Here is a 16,649-nt window from a genome sequence, read left to right as displayed (position 1 = left end):
GACTTAGGAAGCATCACTACAAACAAAGCTAGTGGAGGTGATAGAATTCCAGCTAAGCTATTTCAAATCCTAAAAGATGATGCTGTGTGAGTGCTGCACTCAATATGCCAGCAAATTTGGAAAACTCAGCAGTGGCTACAGGACTGGAAAAGCTCAGTTTTCATTCCAATTCCAAAGAAAGGCAATGCCAAAGAATGCTCAAACTATCACACATTTGCGCTCATCTCACATGTTAGCAAAGTAACGCTCAAAATTCTCCAAGCTAGGCTTCAGCAGTACATGAACTGAGAAATTCCAGATGTTCAATCTGGAATTTCAAAAAAGCAGAGGAACCAGAGATCAAATTGCCATCATCTGTGGTATCATAGAAAAAGCAAGAGAATTATAGGAAGACATCTTTCTGCTTCCTTGATTACACTAAAGCCTTTAACTGTGTGGACCACAACAAACTGTGGAAAATTCTTAAGCAGATGGGAGTACTAGACCAACTTACTTGTTTCCTGAGAAACCTGTATGCCAGTCAAGAACCAACAGTTAGAACTGGACATGGAACAACATACTGGTTCCAAATGAGGAAAGGAGTAAGTCAAGGCTGTATATTGTCACCCTGCTTATTTAACTTCTCTGCAGGAGAAGGCAATGGCACCCTACTCCAGTACTCTTGCCTGGAAAATCCCATGGACAGAGGAGCCTGATAGGCTGCAGTCCATGAGGTCACTAAGAGTCGGACACGACTGAGCGACTTCACTTTCACTTTTCACTTTCATGCATTGGAGAAGGAAATGGCAACCCACTCCAGTGTTCTTGCCTGGAGAATCCCAGGGACAGAGGAGCCTGGTAGGAGGCTGTCTATGGGGTCGCACAGAGTCAGACACGACTGAAGCGACTTAGCAGCAGCAGCATCAGAGTACATCATGTGACATGCCAGGCTGGATGAAGCACAAGCTGGAATCAAGATTGCTGGGAGATATATCAATAACCTCAGATATGCAGATGACACCTCCATTATGGCAGAAATCAAAGAGAAACTACAGACTTTCTTGAGGAAGGTGAAAGAGGAGAGCAAAAAGCTTGCTTAAAACTCAACGTTTAAAAAACTAAGATCATGGCATCCGGTCCCATCACTTCATGACAAATAGATAAGGAAACAATGGAAACAGTGACAGATTTTATTTTCTTGGGCTCCAAAATCACTAGCAGATGGTGACTGCAACCATGAAATTAAAAGACACTTGCTCCTTGGAAGAGAAGCTATGACAAACATAGGCAGCATATTAAAAAGCAGAGACGTTACTTTACTGACAAAGATCTGTCTTGTCAAAGCTATGGTTTTTCCAGTAGTCATGTATGGATGTGAGAGTTGAACTATTAAAAAAAGCTGACTGCTGAATAATTGATGCTTTTGAACTGTTAGAAAAGACTCTTGAGAGTCCCTTCAATCCTAAAGGAAATCAGTCCTGAATAGTCATTGGAAGGACTGATGATGAAGCAGAAACTCCGATACTTTGGCCACCTGAAGTGAAGAACTCACTCCTCAGAAAAGACCCTGGTGCTGGGAAAGATTATGGCAAGAGGAGAAGGGGATGACAGAGGATGAGATGATTGGATGACATCACCGACTCAATGGACATGAGTTTGAGCAAGCTCCAGAAATTAATGATGGACAGGGAAGCCTGTCATGCTGCAGTCCATGGGGTTGCAAAGAGTGGGACATGACTGAATGACTAAACTGAAGATGCACTGGACATTATGTGTCAGTCACCATTCTAAGTGTCAGGTCACCTACTCTGTATATTAGCCTTTGAAACAGGCACACCATTGCCCAGAATTCACAGGTGAAAAAACTAAAGGAAAGAAAGTTTATGTAGCTCTTCTGGGGTCACATACCTAGTAATGGTAGAACCATGTTTTGAATCCAGGCAATCTGCCCACAGGGTGCTTGGATTTTTTTTTTTTTTAACTTTATTGGAGTACAGTTGGTGGAGAATTCTGACAAAACGTGGTCCACTGGAGAAGGGAATGCCAAACCACTTCAGTATTCTTGCCTTGAGAACCCCATGAACAGTATGAAAAGGCAAAAAGATAGGACACTGAAAGATGAACTCCCCAGGTCAGTAGGTGCTCAATATGCTGCTGGAGATTAGTGGAGAGCTAACTCCAGAAAGAATGAAAAGACAGAGCCAAAGCGAAAAACAAAAAACAAAAACAAAAAAAAAACACCCAGTTCTGGATGTGACTAGTGATGGAAGTAAAGTCTGATGCTGTAAAGAGCAATACTGCATAGGAAGCTTGAATGTTAGGTCCATGAATCAAGACAAATTGGAAGTGGTCAAACAAGGGATTGCAAGAGTGAACATCAACATTTTAAGAATCAGCGAACTAAAATGGGATGGAATGAGTGAATTTAGCTCAGATAACCATTATATTTACTATTGTGGCCAAGAATCCCTTAGAAGAAATGGAGTAGCCATCATAGTCAACAAAAGAGTCTGAAATGCAGTACTTGGATGCAATCTCAAAAATGACAGAATGATCTCTGTTTGTTTCCAAAGCAGACCATTCAATATAACAGTAATCCAAGCCTATGCCCGACCAGTAATGCTGAAGAAGCTGAAGTTGAACGGTTCTATGAAGACCTACAAGACCTTCTAGAACTAACACCCAAAAAAGATGTCCTTTTCATTATAGGGGACTGGAATGCAAAAGTAGGAAGTCAAGAAACACCTGGAGTAACAGGCAAATTTGGCCCTGGAGTACAGAATGAAGCAGGGCAAAGGCTAACAGAGTTTTGCCAAGAGAAACTCTGGTCATAGCAAACACCTTCTTCCAACAACACAAGAGAAGACTCTACACATGGACATCACCTGGATGGTCAATACCGAAATCAGATTGATTATACTCTTTGTAGCCAAAGATCAGAAGCTCTATACAGTAAGCAAAAACAATACCGGAAGCTGACTATGGCTCAGATCATGAACTCCTTATTGCCAAATTCAGAGTTAAATTGAAGAAAGTAGGGAAAACCACTAGACTATTCAGGTATGACCTAAATCAAATCCCTTATCACTATCCAGTGGAAGTGAAAAATAGATTCAAGGGATTAGATCTGATAGACAGAGTGCCTGAATAACTATGGACAGAGTTTTGTACATTGTACAGGAGGCAGTGATCAAAACCATCCCAAAGGAAAAGAAAGGCAAAATGGTTGTCTGAGGAGGCCTTTCAAATAGCTATGAAAAGAAGAGAAGTGAATGGCAAAGGAAAAAAGGAAAGATATACCAATTTGAATGCACAGTTCAAAAAAATAGCAAGGATATATAAGAAAGCCTTCCTCAGTGATCAATGCAAAGAAATAGAGGAAAATAATAGAATGGAAAAGACTAGAGATCTCTTCAAGAAAATTAGCGATACCAAGGGACCTTTTCATGCAAAGATGGGCTCAATAAAGAACAGAAGTGGTATGGACCTAAAAGAAGCAGAAGATATTAAGAAAAGATGGCAAGAATACACAGAAGAACTGTACAAAAAAAGGTCTTCACGACCCAGATAATCACGATGGTGTGATCACTCACCTAGAGCCAGACATCCTCAATGTGAAGTCAAGTGGGCCTTAGGAATCATCACTACGATCAAAGCTAGTGGAGGTGATAGAATTCCAGTTGAGCTATTTCAAATCCTAAAAGATGATGTTGTGAAAGTGCTGCACTCAATATGCCAGCAAATTTGGACAACTCAGCAGTGGCCACAGGACTGAAAAAGGTAAGTTTTCATTCCAATCCCAAAGGAAGGCAATGCCAAACAATGCTAAAACTACCCTACAACTGCACTCATCTCACATGCTAGCAAAGTAACGCTCAAAATTCTCCAAGTCAGGCTTCAATAGTACATGAACTGTGAACTTCCAGATGGTCAATCTAGATTTCAAAAAGGCAGAGGAACCAGAGATCAAATTGCCAACATCTGTTGGATCATCAAAAAAGAAAGAATTCCAGAAAAACATCTACTTCTGCTTTATTGACTATGCCAAAGTCTTTGTGTGAATCATGACAAACTGTGGCAAATTCTGAAAGAGATGGGAATACGAGACCACCTAACCTGTTTCCTGAGAAATCTGTATGCAGGTCAAGAAGCAACAGTTAGCACTGTACGTGGAACAACAGACCAGATCCAAATTGGGAAAGGAGTATGTCAAGGCTGTATATTGTCACCCTGCTTATTTAACTTATATGCAGAATACATTATGAGAAATGCTGGACTGGATGAAGCACAAGCTTGAATCAAGATTACTGGGAGAGATATCAATAACCTCAGATATGCAGATGACACCACACTTATGGCAGAAAACAAAGAAGAACTAAAGAACGTCTTGATGAAAGTGAAAGAGGAGAGTGAAAAAAATTGGCTTAAAACTCTACATTCAGAAAACTAAGATCATGGCATCTGATCCCATCACTTCATGGCAAATACATGGGGAAACAATGGAAACAGTGACAGACTTTATTTTTGGGGGCTCCAAAATCACTGCAGATGGTGACTTCAGCCATGAAATTAAAAGATGCTTCCTCCTTGGAAGAAAAGTTATGACCAACCTTAGACAGCATATTACAAAGTAGAGACATTACTTTGTCAATGAAGGTCCATCTAGTCAAAGCTTTGGTTTCTCCATAAGTCATGTATGGATGTGAGAGTTGGACTATAAAGAAAGCTGAGTGCTGAAGAATTGATGCTTTTGAACTGTTGTGTTGGAGAAGACTCTTGAGAGTCCCTTGGACAGCAACGAGATCCAAACAGTCCATCCTAAAGGAAATCAGTCCCAAATATTCATTGGAGGGACTGATGTTGAAGCTGAAACTCCAATACTTTGGCCACCTGATGCTAAGAACTGACTCATTTGAAAAGACCCCAGAAGGGGATGACAGAGGATGGGATGGTTGGATGGCATCACCAACTCAACGGACATGAGTTTGAGTGAACTCCAGGAGTTGGTGATGGACAGGGAGGCCTGGCGTGCTGCAGTCCATGGGCTCACAAAGAGTCAGACAAGACCAAGTGACTGAACTGAACTGAACAGTTGCTTTACAATGGTGTGTCAGTTTCTGCTGTACAGCAAAATGAATCAGCTCTATGTATACATATATCCCTTCTGATTTGGATTTCCTTCCCATTCAGGTATCAGAGAGCACTGAGTGCAGTTCCCTGTGCTCTGCAGCAGGTTCACATTGGTCTCCTAGTTTATACATAATATCAATAGTGTATGTGTGTCAATCCCAATCTCCCAATTCATCCCACTCCTCTTTCCTCCTTGATATCCATACATTTGTTCTCTACAGTTGTGTCTCTATTTCTGCTTTGTAAGTAAGAGCATCTTTACTAATTTTTTCAGATTCCACATGTGTTAATATGTGAAGTTTTTTTTTCTCTTTCTGACTTACTTCACTCTGTATGACAGTCTCTAGATCCATCCACATCTCTACAAATGACCCAATTCCATTCTTTTCATGGCTGAGTAATACTCCATTGTATATATGTACCACATATTCTTTATCCACTCCTCTGTTGATGGACATTTATTTGCTTCCATATCCTGGTTATTGGAAATGGTGGTGCAATGAACATTGGGATGCATGTTTCTTTTTGAATTGTGGTTTTCTCTGAGAATATGCCCATGGTGGGATTGCTGTGTCACATGGTAGCTCTATTTTTAGTTTTTAAGGAACCTCCATACTGCTTGAGCTCTTCACAATGTTTCGTCAATGTATCTTCCAATGCATTTTTTTCATCTTTCTGTGTATTTCCATCTGACATAAGAGAATATATATTCAATAGCTTGAGGTATCTGTGTGTATTCAGTCATATCTGACTCTTTTGTGACCCCATGGATTATAGCCTGCCAAGTTCCTCTGTCCATGGGATTTCCAGGGCAAGAATACTGGAGTGGGTTGCCATTTTCTATTCTAGGGAATCTTCCTGACCCAGGGATTCAACCTGCATCTCTTGCATCTCATGCATTGCCAGGCAGCTTCTTTACCACTGCACCATCTAGGAATTACCAGCAATTTGCCTCTACTAGTTGATCCTGTCCGGAGAAGGCAATGGCACCCCACTCCAGTATTCTTGCCTGGAAAATCCCATGGACTGAGGAGCCTGGAAGGCTGCAGTCCATGGGGTCGCTGAGGGTCGGACACGACAGAGTAACTTCACTTTCACTTTTCACTTTCATGCCTTGGAGAAGGAAATGACAATACACTCCAGTGTTCTTGCCTGGAGAATCCCAGGGACGGGAGAGCCTGGTGGGCTGCTGTCTATGGGGTCGCACAGAGTCAGACACGACTGAAGCAACTTAGCAGCAGCAGCAGCAGCAGTTGGTCCTGTCAGCTGAGAGTCTCTGTTCTCTCCCACACTGAGTGTTGGTCCATTAACAGGGTGAGCTTACTTTGCCTAAACCCTGAATGATTATTGTATCCTAACAACACCTCACTTCACTCCTGATACTGGACTTTTCCAGCACCTGGCTCAGTGCAGACACTGTCATGTAATCCTATGTAACATAGGTGCTAAACAAACATATATTGAACTAAATGTCACTTTTAACAACATGGAAAACATGGTATCTTGAAAAACTATCTGTCTTTAAACCACATAAAATGCTAGAGAAGGTAAAGACACACACAAAGCAAAAACAAAATGTTTAAACACTGAGCTCACCCAGATTCACTGTTCTGCAGCTCAAGACCATCACAGAGAGGCTTTTTGAATCGACAACAAAATCCAAAATATATTAGGATTGGAAGAAAACAAACAAGACTCTCATTCTGTTTTCCTTCTTTGTGTTTTTGGCCATGCCTTGAGGCTTATGGGATCTTAGTTCTCTGACCAAAGACTGGACCCAGGGCCACTGCACTGGGAGCCCCAGTCCTAACCACTGGACCGCCAGGGAACTCCCTCATCCTGTTTTCTTATAAAATAGCCAGAAGAGAATTAGCAGGAAACACACAGAGGTAATAAGTGAATTTAGCAATTTTGCTGGATAGACAATATATAGACTAAAAATCAATGACATTTCTATACATCAACAACAAAATGAAATGTAGCTTTTTAAAAGAGAATTATGAAATGGAGTATATAATCCAGGTGGATAAAACTTCAAAGCCTTTTTGAAATAAAGCAGGCATTAACAAATGGAACAAAATGCTGTGTCTAGAAACTAAAAGATGCTCTAAAATTGTCAGTTATTCTCAAATTAGCGTAAAGATTTCAATGTAAACCCAATTAAAATTTCAATGTATTTTCTTGAACTTTTTGAAACTTAACATGCTAAAACCTTAGGATGTATGTGGAAGGACGCACAGCCCAGGGACCCTCCCACTCTGCTTTGGGATAGCAGAGGAAACCTGTACCACGCTCCTTTGTCCCCACCTCCACAGATGCAAAATCCAAGGGTACAGAGGACCAACCATATTTATTGCACTGAAAGTAAAAGTGAAAATGTTAGTCGCTCAGTCACGTCCAACTCTTTGCGACCCCATAGACTATAGCCCACCAGGCTCCCCTGTCCCTTGGATTTCCGAGGCAAGAATACTGGAGTGGATTGCCATGCCCTCCTCCAGGGGATCTCCCTGACCCAGAGATTCCCTCATCTGGGCCATGAAGGAAGCCCTACTTATTGTACCAGACCATTTATCTAAGGGATTCAAACATCCAGGGAATTGGTACCCAAAGGGACTCCTAGAACCAATCCCCCACAGACACTGAGAGACGACTGTATGTGTGTGTGTTAACAAAACTACATGCACTTCCCAGCTGCGTGCCCTGGGGACGTCTAGAGGCAGGGGCACCCCAGAGGAACTCTCTTCGGGTCCCTCCCCTGCACCGTCTATCTCCTCACCAAAAGTCCAAGGTCTGTATTTCAGGTTGCATTTGCCAATTGACTTTGTAGCCTCTTGCCTGCCCTTCAAAGCTGCAAGACAGCGCTGGAAGGAGTGTAGAGCGCTATTAACCCTCCAGGTCTTTAAGTTCTGTGCCAAGAAACAAGCTTAGCAGAGACATTTTCCAGTCCCTAATGTGTGATTTTTGATGCACACAGCTGGAACACACAAATTGAAATGTGCCAAGATTCCTTTAATTGGGGACGCAACAGGTATAATTTAATTGCGAGCTCCATTTTATAGCCTTTATTTTTGGAAGGCAAAAAATAACTAAATAAATTTGAGCTTAGATGCAGAGTAAACATCCTGTGATAATTCTACCCCATCATTTAATTATGAACCTTTCTGCACAGCTTCCTCTTTGTCAGCCTTGAAACCCTGAATTTCATTATGGCAGCAACAAGAGTTTTCTTTTCTTTTTAATTAAGTTTACTTTTCGATTTAGAACTGATCATGCTGACAGATGCTTTAATTTGGTTGGAGTTCTACATTTCACTTTGTATTTTATCTCCTTCTTGCTTCTGGGACCTCTTACCTAGGAAAATTTTCCAGGATGGATGGGCCCCTCAAAGATGCTGAGAGGAATGCCAATGAATTAGACTTGATCAGGAGATATTTCCCTGCAGGTGCAACCTTCCTTCCCCCACAGGCAACAATAGATTGTTCTCAGAGGCTCATTCATTACCACCATTTATTTTCCTTTGGTGCATCTATTAGATTAGCATCTCCATGTACATTACCAGAAATCCGTACACCAGTCTTGCCTAATGGATATCAGTGTCCCCATTTGACAGACAGGACACAGAGGCCCCTTCCTCATGTCCAGCAGAATCTGAACAGAAACAGGTCTATCTGATTCCAAACCTGCCCTGCCTGCTTCACACACCACCTGGTCTGTTGTAGGGGAAGAAAAAATAAATTTATTGTGCATCTAAGGCAAGATAACCAATAAATGCAGGCTGAACTCTGCTTTAACCTGTACTGTATGTGTGTGTGTGTGCTCAGTCCTGCCATTGTGTTTGACTCTTTACAACCCCATGGACTGTAGCCCACCAGGCTCCCCTGTCCATGGGGATTCTCCAAGCAAGAATATTGGAGTGGGTTGCCTTTTCTTCCTCCAGGGGATCTCCCCAGCCCAGGAATCAAAACTGTGTCTCTTGTGTCTCCTGCATTGGCAGGTGAATCCTTTACCACTGGGCCACCTGGGAAGCCAACCTGTATTGACCTTCCCTTAAATTAACATGTAATTATTTAGTATGCCGGGTGAAAAAGAAGTTTTATTATATGTCCTGTGGCAGTGTAAAGGCCACTTGGCCATTCGGCCACCTCACACAGTGCCTGCGCCCTGCACGTCACACCTGGTCACCTCCTACATAGCAGAATTACAGAGGTACACACCAGTTCTGCCTTATCTTAACCGCTCTGATTCATTTTCAATAACAGGAGACAAAGTCCTTCACTCTACAGTGACAGACTCATGCACAAAAAAACCTGGGGAGAGGCAGTGCAAGTCACCTAATATTTGATCTTAGCCTACTTTCATGCCAGTGGTTGGAAAAGCAAAATAGTGCCCTCTCCTTGAGTGAGGAAGAAAGACAGTGTAGCATCCTGATGGTTTCATCCTCCAACTCCCCTCTGAGATTAGCACAGTATCTTCATACTCCCCAGCAAAAGTCCATGCAGAGAGTTAAAAATAGCTCTTGAGGATTCATGTGCTCCTACATTCACTGCAGCACTATTCACAACAACCAAGACATAGAAGCAACCCAAGTGTCCACAGGCAGATGAATGGATAAAGAATATTCCACATACAGTGGAATATTACTCAGCCATAAAAAGGAGTGAAATAATACCATTTGCAACAACAAGGATGGACCTAGAGGGTATTATACTAAGTGAAATAAGAAGTCAGATGGAGAAAGACAAAATACTGTCTGGTGTCACTTATACGTGTAATCTAAAACACACAACAAACTTGGTTGTTGTTTAGTCACTCAGTCACTACTTACGGTAGCCAGGATGTGGAAGAAACCTAGATGTCTATAGACCAATGAATGGGTAAAGAAGATGTGTCACATATATACAATGGAATATTCAGTTCAGTTCAGTTGCTCAGTTGTGTCCGACTCTTTGCAATGCTGTGGACTGCAGCACGCCAGGCTTCCCTGTCCTTCACCATCTCCTGGAGCATGCTCAAACTCACGTCCATTGAGTCAGTGATGCCATCCAACCATTTCATCCTGTGTCGTCCCCTTTTCCTCCTGTCTTCAATCTTTCCCAGCATCAGGGTCTTTTCTAATGAGTCGGCTCTTCGCATCAGGTGGCCAAAGTATTAGAGATTCAGCTTCAGTGTCAGTTCCTCCAATGAATATTCAGGACTGGTTTCCTTTAGGTTTGCAAAGTTGGATCTCCTTGCAGTCCAAGGGACACTCAAGAGTCTTCTCCAGCACCACAGTTTTAAAGCATCAATTCTTTGGTGTTCAGCCTTCTTTATGGTCCAACTCTCACATCCATACATGACTACTGGAAAAACTATAGTTTTGACTCTATGGACCTTTGTCAGCAAAGTGATGTCTTTGCTTTTTAATATACTGTCTAGGTTTGTCATAGCTTTTCATCTAAGAAGCAAGCATCTTTTAATTTCATGGCTGCAGTCACCATCTGCTAGTGATTTTGGAGCCCAAGAAAATAAAGTCTGGGCTTTATAGTGAATAAAACAAACAAACAAACAAAAAGCAGAATGACAGATACAGAAAACAAACTAGTGGTTTCCATAGGGAGAGGGAAGTGGGGGAGGGACAAGATGGCGGTAGGGGGAAGAAGGGTATTATTATGGGATTATATGAAGTCATGTGTATGAAACTTTTGAAAATTGCCAAGCACTATAGAATTTAAAGAATCATTCAATAAAATATAAAAAAAATAAAAGAGAGCTTTTTGTGTCTGACAGGAGACAAAGAACGTGTGTGTGTGAGTGTGTGGGTATGTGACTGTGTGTGAGTGTGTGTGTCTGTGCAGAGTAGTTATGGAAGCTTTGAAGCCAGGAGGTATGAGCAGTCTCACGTCTGCAACTGTGGAGAGCGAAGGCTGCAGACCCCAGGTGTCCTTCCCTCCAGCATGTGGACACAGCCAAATGAGACTGTTCAAAATCCGGCTCCATGTTTTCTTGTCTTCATCCCAGTGCATAGAGGCAAGATGCCAGCTATCACCATAATGCTGTGTGGGTCACCAAAGGAATAAAACCTGAAGGCTCTGCACCTTCACTGTTGAAACAGTGTAAGAACTTACCAGAGTACGGACCTCCCTGGTGGTCCAGTGGTTAAGACTTTGCCTTCCAATGCAGGGGTTTAGTCCCTGGTCAGACAGCTAAGATCCCACATGCCTCGTAACCAAAAACAAACAAACATAAAGAGCAGAATCAGTTCAGTTCAGTTCAGTTGCTCAGTCGTGTCTGACTCTTTGTGACCCCATGAATTGCAGCATGCCAGGCCTCCCTGTCCATCACGAACTCCCGGAGTTCACACAAACTCACGTCCATTGAGTCAGTGATGCCATCCAGCCATCTCATCCTCTGTCGTCCCCTTCTCTTCCTGCTCTTAATCCCTCCCAGCATCAGAGTCTTTTCCAATGAGTCAACTCTTCGCATAAGGTGGACAAAGTACTGGACTTTCAGCTTTAGCATCAGTCCTTCCAAAGAAATCCCAGGGCTGATCTCCTTCAGAATGGACTGGTTGGATCTCCTTGCAGTCCAAGGGACTCTCAAGAGTCTTCTCCAACACCACACTTCAAAAGCATTAATTCTTCGGCGCTCAGCCTTCTTCACAGTCCAACTCTCACATCCATACATGACTACTGGGAAAACCATAGCCTTGACTAGATGGACTTTTGTTGGCAAAGTAATGTCTCTGCTTTTTAATATGCTATCTGGGTTGGTCATAATTTTCCTTCCAAGGAGTAAGCGTCTTTTTATTTCATGGCTGCAGTCAACATCTGCAGTGATTTTGGAGCCCCCAAAAATAAAGTCTGACACTGTTTCCACTGTTTCCCTATCTATTTCCCATGAAGTGATGGGACCGCATGCCATGATCTTAGGTTTCTGAATGTTGAGCTTTAAGCCAGCTTTTTCACTCTCCTCTTTCACTTTCATCAAGAGGCTTTTTAGTTCCTCTTCACTTTCTGCCATAAGGGTGGTGTCATCTGCATATCTGAGGTTATGATATTTCTCCCGGCAATCTTGATTCCAGCTTGTGCTTCTTCCAGCCCAGCGTTTCTCATGATGTACTCTGTGTATAAGTTAAATAAGCAGGGTGACAATATACAGCCTTGACGTACTCCTTTTCCTATTTGGAACCAGTCTGTTGTTCCATGTCCAGTTCTAACTGTTGCTTCCTGACCTGCATAAAGATTTCTCAAGAGGCAGGTCAGGTGGTCTGGTATTCCCATCTCTTTCAGAATTTTCCACAGTTTATTGTGATCCACACAGTCAAAGGCTTTGGCATAGTTAATAAAGCAGAAATAGATGTTTTTCTGGAACTCTCTTGCCTTTTCCATGATCCAGCGGATGTTGGCAATTTGATCTCTTGTTCCTCTGCCTTTTCTAAAACCAGCTTGAACATCTGGAAGTTCACAGTTCACATATTGCTGAAGCCTGGCTTGGAGAATTTTGAGCATTACTTTACTAGTGTGTGAGATGAGTGCAATTGTGCGGTAGTTTGGGCATTCTTTGGCATTGCCTTCTTTGGGGATTGGAATGAAAACTGACCTTTTCCAGTCCTGTGGCCACTGCTGAGTTGTCCAAATTTGCTGGCATATTGAGAGCAGCACTCACACAACATCATCTTTCAGGATTTGAAATAGCTCAACTGGAATTCCATCACCTCCACTAGCTTTGTTCATAGTGATGCTTTCTAAGGCCCACTTGACTTCACATTCCAGGATGTCTGGCTCTAGGTGAGTGATCACACCATAATGATTATCTGGGTCGTGAAGATCTTTTTTGTACAGTTCTTCTGTGTATTCTTGCCACCTCTTCTTAATATCTTCTGCCTCTGTCAGGTCCATACTATTTCTGTCCTTTATCGAGGCCATCTTTGCATGAAATATTCCCTTGGTATCTCTAATTTTCTTGAAGAGATCTCTAGTCTTTCCCATTCTGTTTTTCCTCTCTTTCTTTGCATTGATCACTGAGGAAGGCTTTCTTATCTCTCCTTGCTATTCTTTGGAACTCTGCATTCAGATGCTTATATCTTTCCTTTTCTCCTTTGCTTTTTGCTTCTCTTCTTCTCACAGCTATTTGTAAGGCCTCCTCAGACAGCCATTTTGCTTTTTTGCATTTCTTTTCCATGGAGATGGTCTTGATCCCTGTCTCCTGTACAATGTCACGAACCTCCGTCCATAGTTCATCAGGCACTCTATCAGATCTAGTCCCTTAAATCTAGTTCTCACTTCTACTGTATAATCATAAGGGATTTGATTTAGGTCATACCTGAATGGTCTAGTGGTTTTCCCTACTTTCTTCAATTTAAGTCTGAATTTGGCAATAAGGAGTTCATGATCTGAGCCACAGTCAGCTCCTGGTCTTGTTTTTGCTGACTGTATAGAGCTTCTCTATCTTTGGCTGCAAGGAATATAATCAATGTGATTTCAGTGTTGACCATCTGGTCATGTCCATGTGTAGAGTCTTCTCTTGTGTTGTTGGAAGAGGGTGTTTGCTATGACCAGTGCGTTCTCTTGGCAAAACTCTATTAGCCTTTGCTCTGCTTCATTCCATATTCCAAGGCCAAATTTGCCTGTTACTCCAAGTGTTTCTTGACTTCCTAATTTTGCATTCCAGTCCCCTATAATGAAAAGGACATCTTTTTTTGAGTGTTAGTTCTAAAAGGTCTTGTAGGTCTTCATAGAACCGTTCAACTTCAGCTTCTTCAGCATTACTGGTTGGGGCATAGACTTGGATTACTGTGATATTGAATGGTTTGCTTTGGAAATGAACAGAGATCATTTTGTCATTTTTGAGACTGCATCCAAGTACTGCATTTCGGACTCTTGTTGACCATGATGGCTACTCCATTTCTTCTAAGGCATTCCTGCCCACAGTAGTAGATATAATGGTCATCTGAGTTAAGTTCACCCATTCCAGTCCATTTTAGTTCGCTGATTCCAAGAATGTTGACGTTCACTCTTGCCATCTCCTGTTTAACCACTTCCAATTTGCCTTGATTCATGAACCTAACATTCCAGATTAATGCAATATTGCTCTTTACAGCATCAGACTTTGCTTCTATCACCAGTCACATCCACAACTGGGTATTGTTTTTGCTTTGGGTCCATCCCTTCATTCTTTCTGGAGTTATTTCTCTACTGATCCCCAGTAGCATATTGGGCACCTACCGACCTGGGGAGTTCCTCTTTCAGTATCCTATCATTTTGCCTTTTCATACTGTTCATGGGGTTCTCAAGGCAAGAATACTGAAGTGGTTTGCCATTCCCTTCTCCAGTGGACCACATTCTGTCAGACCTCTCCACCATGACCTGCCCATCTTGGGTGGCCCCACAGAGCATGGCTTAGCTTCACTGAGTTAGACAAGGCTGTGGTCCATGTGATTAGATTGCCAGTTTTCTGTGATTATGGTTTCAGTGTGTCTGCCCTCTGATGCCCTCTCGCAACACCTACCATCTTACTTGGGTTTCTCTTACCTTGGACGTGGGGTATCTCTTCACGGCTGCTGCAGCAAAGCGCAGCCACTGTTCCTTACCTTGGACAAGGGGTATCTCCTCACCACCACCTCTCCTGACCTTGAACGTGGAGTAGCTCCTCTTGGTCTTCTTGCTCCAGTGCAGCCACCGCTCCTTGGACGTGGGGTTGCTCAGAAGAGCAGAATAGAAGAGCAAAATAGAAAAACAGAAACAGTATTGTAACAAATTTAATAAAGATTTTAAAATGATCCACATCAAAAAAAAATATTAAAAAAGAAAAAGAACATACTGTGGTAGATTCTACTATAGAGAGAAGACTTGAAACAGGTAATAAGAATACTTATATCTGGTCCAACCCTTGACAGATACTAAGACATCCCAGTACTAAGACACCCCACTTCTCCAACATCCCACTACTAAGACATCTTAAAGATAACAAAATGCATACAAAAGCAAATCTTTAGGGTCCTCTCTCTGGTGCACCATCAGAGAGCCCCTTGACCTGCCTTCATCCCAGCCGCACCCTGTCACTGGCCTGCACAGACACAGCTGGATGGCATCTCCCGTTGGAGGAACAGCATCTCTCCTTTTGCACACAGTTTCTTCTTTCTCTGTGTGTGTTTCCTTCAAGAAACTCAGACTCTACGGCCGAGCTCAAAGCAAGAGGACGTCCACAACCCCAGGCTTTCCCTTCTTCAAAGGAGATGGACTCCTGTACATAAGTAGCCCCTCTTCTGTACCTTGCTGTCCTGTGACAGACCAGTTGCCTCTCTCACAGCTCTCCACAAAGACCCCTAAGGAAGCAGGTCCCTGCTGCTGACAGACAGCAGAGATCTTCTCCACAACGTGTCCTGGACCAGCCTTCCCTCAACTCCTGTCCACTCATTCCATCCCCATCCCTGGGCTTCCCAATCAATTCCCAAAATAAAACAACAGCATGGAGCCCCTCGTGTCAGGCTCCACTCTTCCCACAAAACAAAGCCAAGAACTGCTGTGACATCAGACCCACCAGGGCTTCTCATTACTCAAGGTCTTTATTTTAGAAGCTGGAGTTGCTTCTATCATGAGAACCAGTGGTCATAACTGGCCACTTTCACTCAGCTGAGAAATTGGTAGTGGATATTGTTTGAAACTTCTTGCCTCCCCCCCACCTCTCAAAGGTAAATGTAAACATTTAACAGTAACTGGTTGAGCTTTGCCACATATCAAGCACCTTTGAGTTGACACCACAAGAAAGCTTGGTGACACTCCAAGATGAATATCCTTTTATGTTCCGCATTTGCAGCACTAGTGCTGGGTTGCCAGGGTTTTCTGTCCATTATAAATTTTAGTTTTTAATTAAAAACTTGTTTTATAAATTTAAAATATTTTATTACAAAAAATAATCGTATTGTATATCCACACAGGTGAAAGTTAAAGTCGCTCAGTTGTGTCTGACTCTTTGCAGCCCCATGGACTACATAGTCCATGGTATTCTCCAGGCCAGAATACTGGAGTGGGTAGCCTTTCCCTTCACCAGGGGATCTTCCCAACCCAGATATCGAACCCAGGTCTTCCACATTGTACACGGATTCTTTACCACCTGAGCCACAAGGAAAGCCATGTATCCACACAAGAGAGTATTATTCAGCCATAAAAGGAGCGAAGTGCTGATACCAGTTAGAACGTTGTCCAGATGAACCTTGAGAACTTTATGCAAAGGGAAAAAAATCACATGAAAGGCCACATACTGGATGATTCCACTTGCACAGAATGTCCAGAAGAGGCAAACCTATGGAAACAATTCCACAGGGCTGTGGTTGCCTAGGACTGGGGGCTGGGGGGAGTGAAGATGGAGAGTGACCGCTACTAGGAACAGGGTTTCTATTTAGGGGGAGAAAAAACATTATAAACTTAGATTGTGGTGGTGATCGTAGCTCTACAAGTAAACTAAAATCCAGTTATTGTGTATGTAAACAGTGAATTCTGTGAAATGTAAACTGTATCTCAATAAAGTGATTTTTGAAAGTAAAAAAATTTGTTTTATATTGG

This window comes from Bos indicus, chromosome 11, assembly GCF_029378745.1.
Source record: "Bos indicus isolate NIAB-ARS_2022 breed Sahiwal x Tharparkar chromosome 11, NIAB-ARS_B.indTharparkar_mat_pri_1.0, whole genome shotgun sequence".
NCBI lineage: Eukaryota > Metazoa > Chordata > Mammalia > Artiodactyla > Bovidae > Bos > Bos indicus.
The sequence above is the reverse complement of the archived record's forward strand: the minus strand, read 5'-3'. Positions refer to the sequence as shown.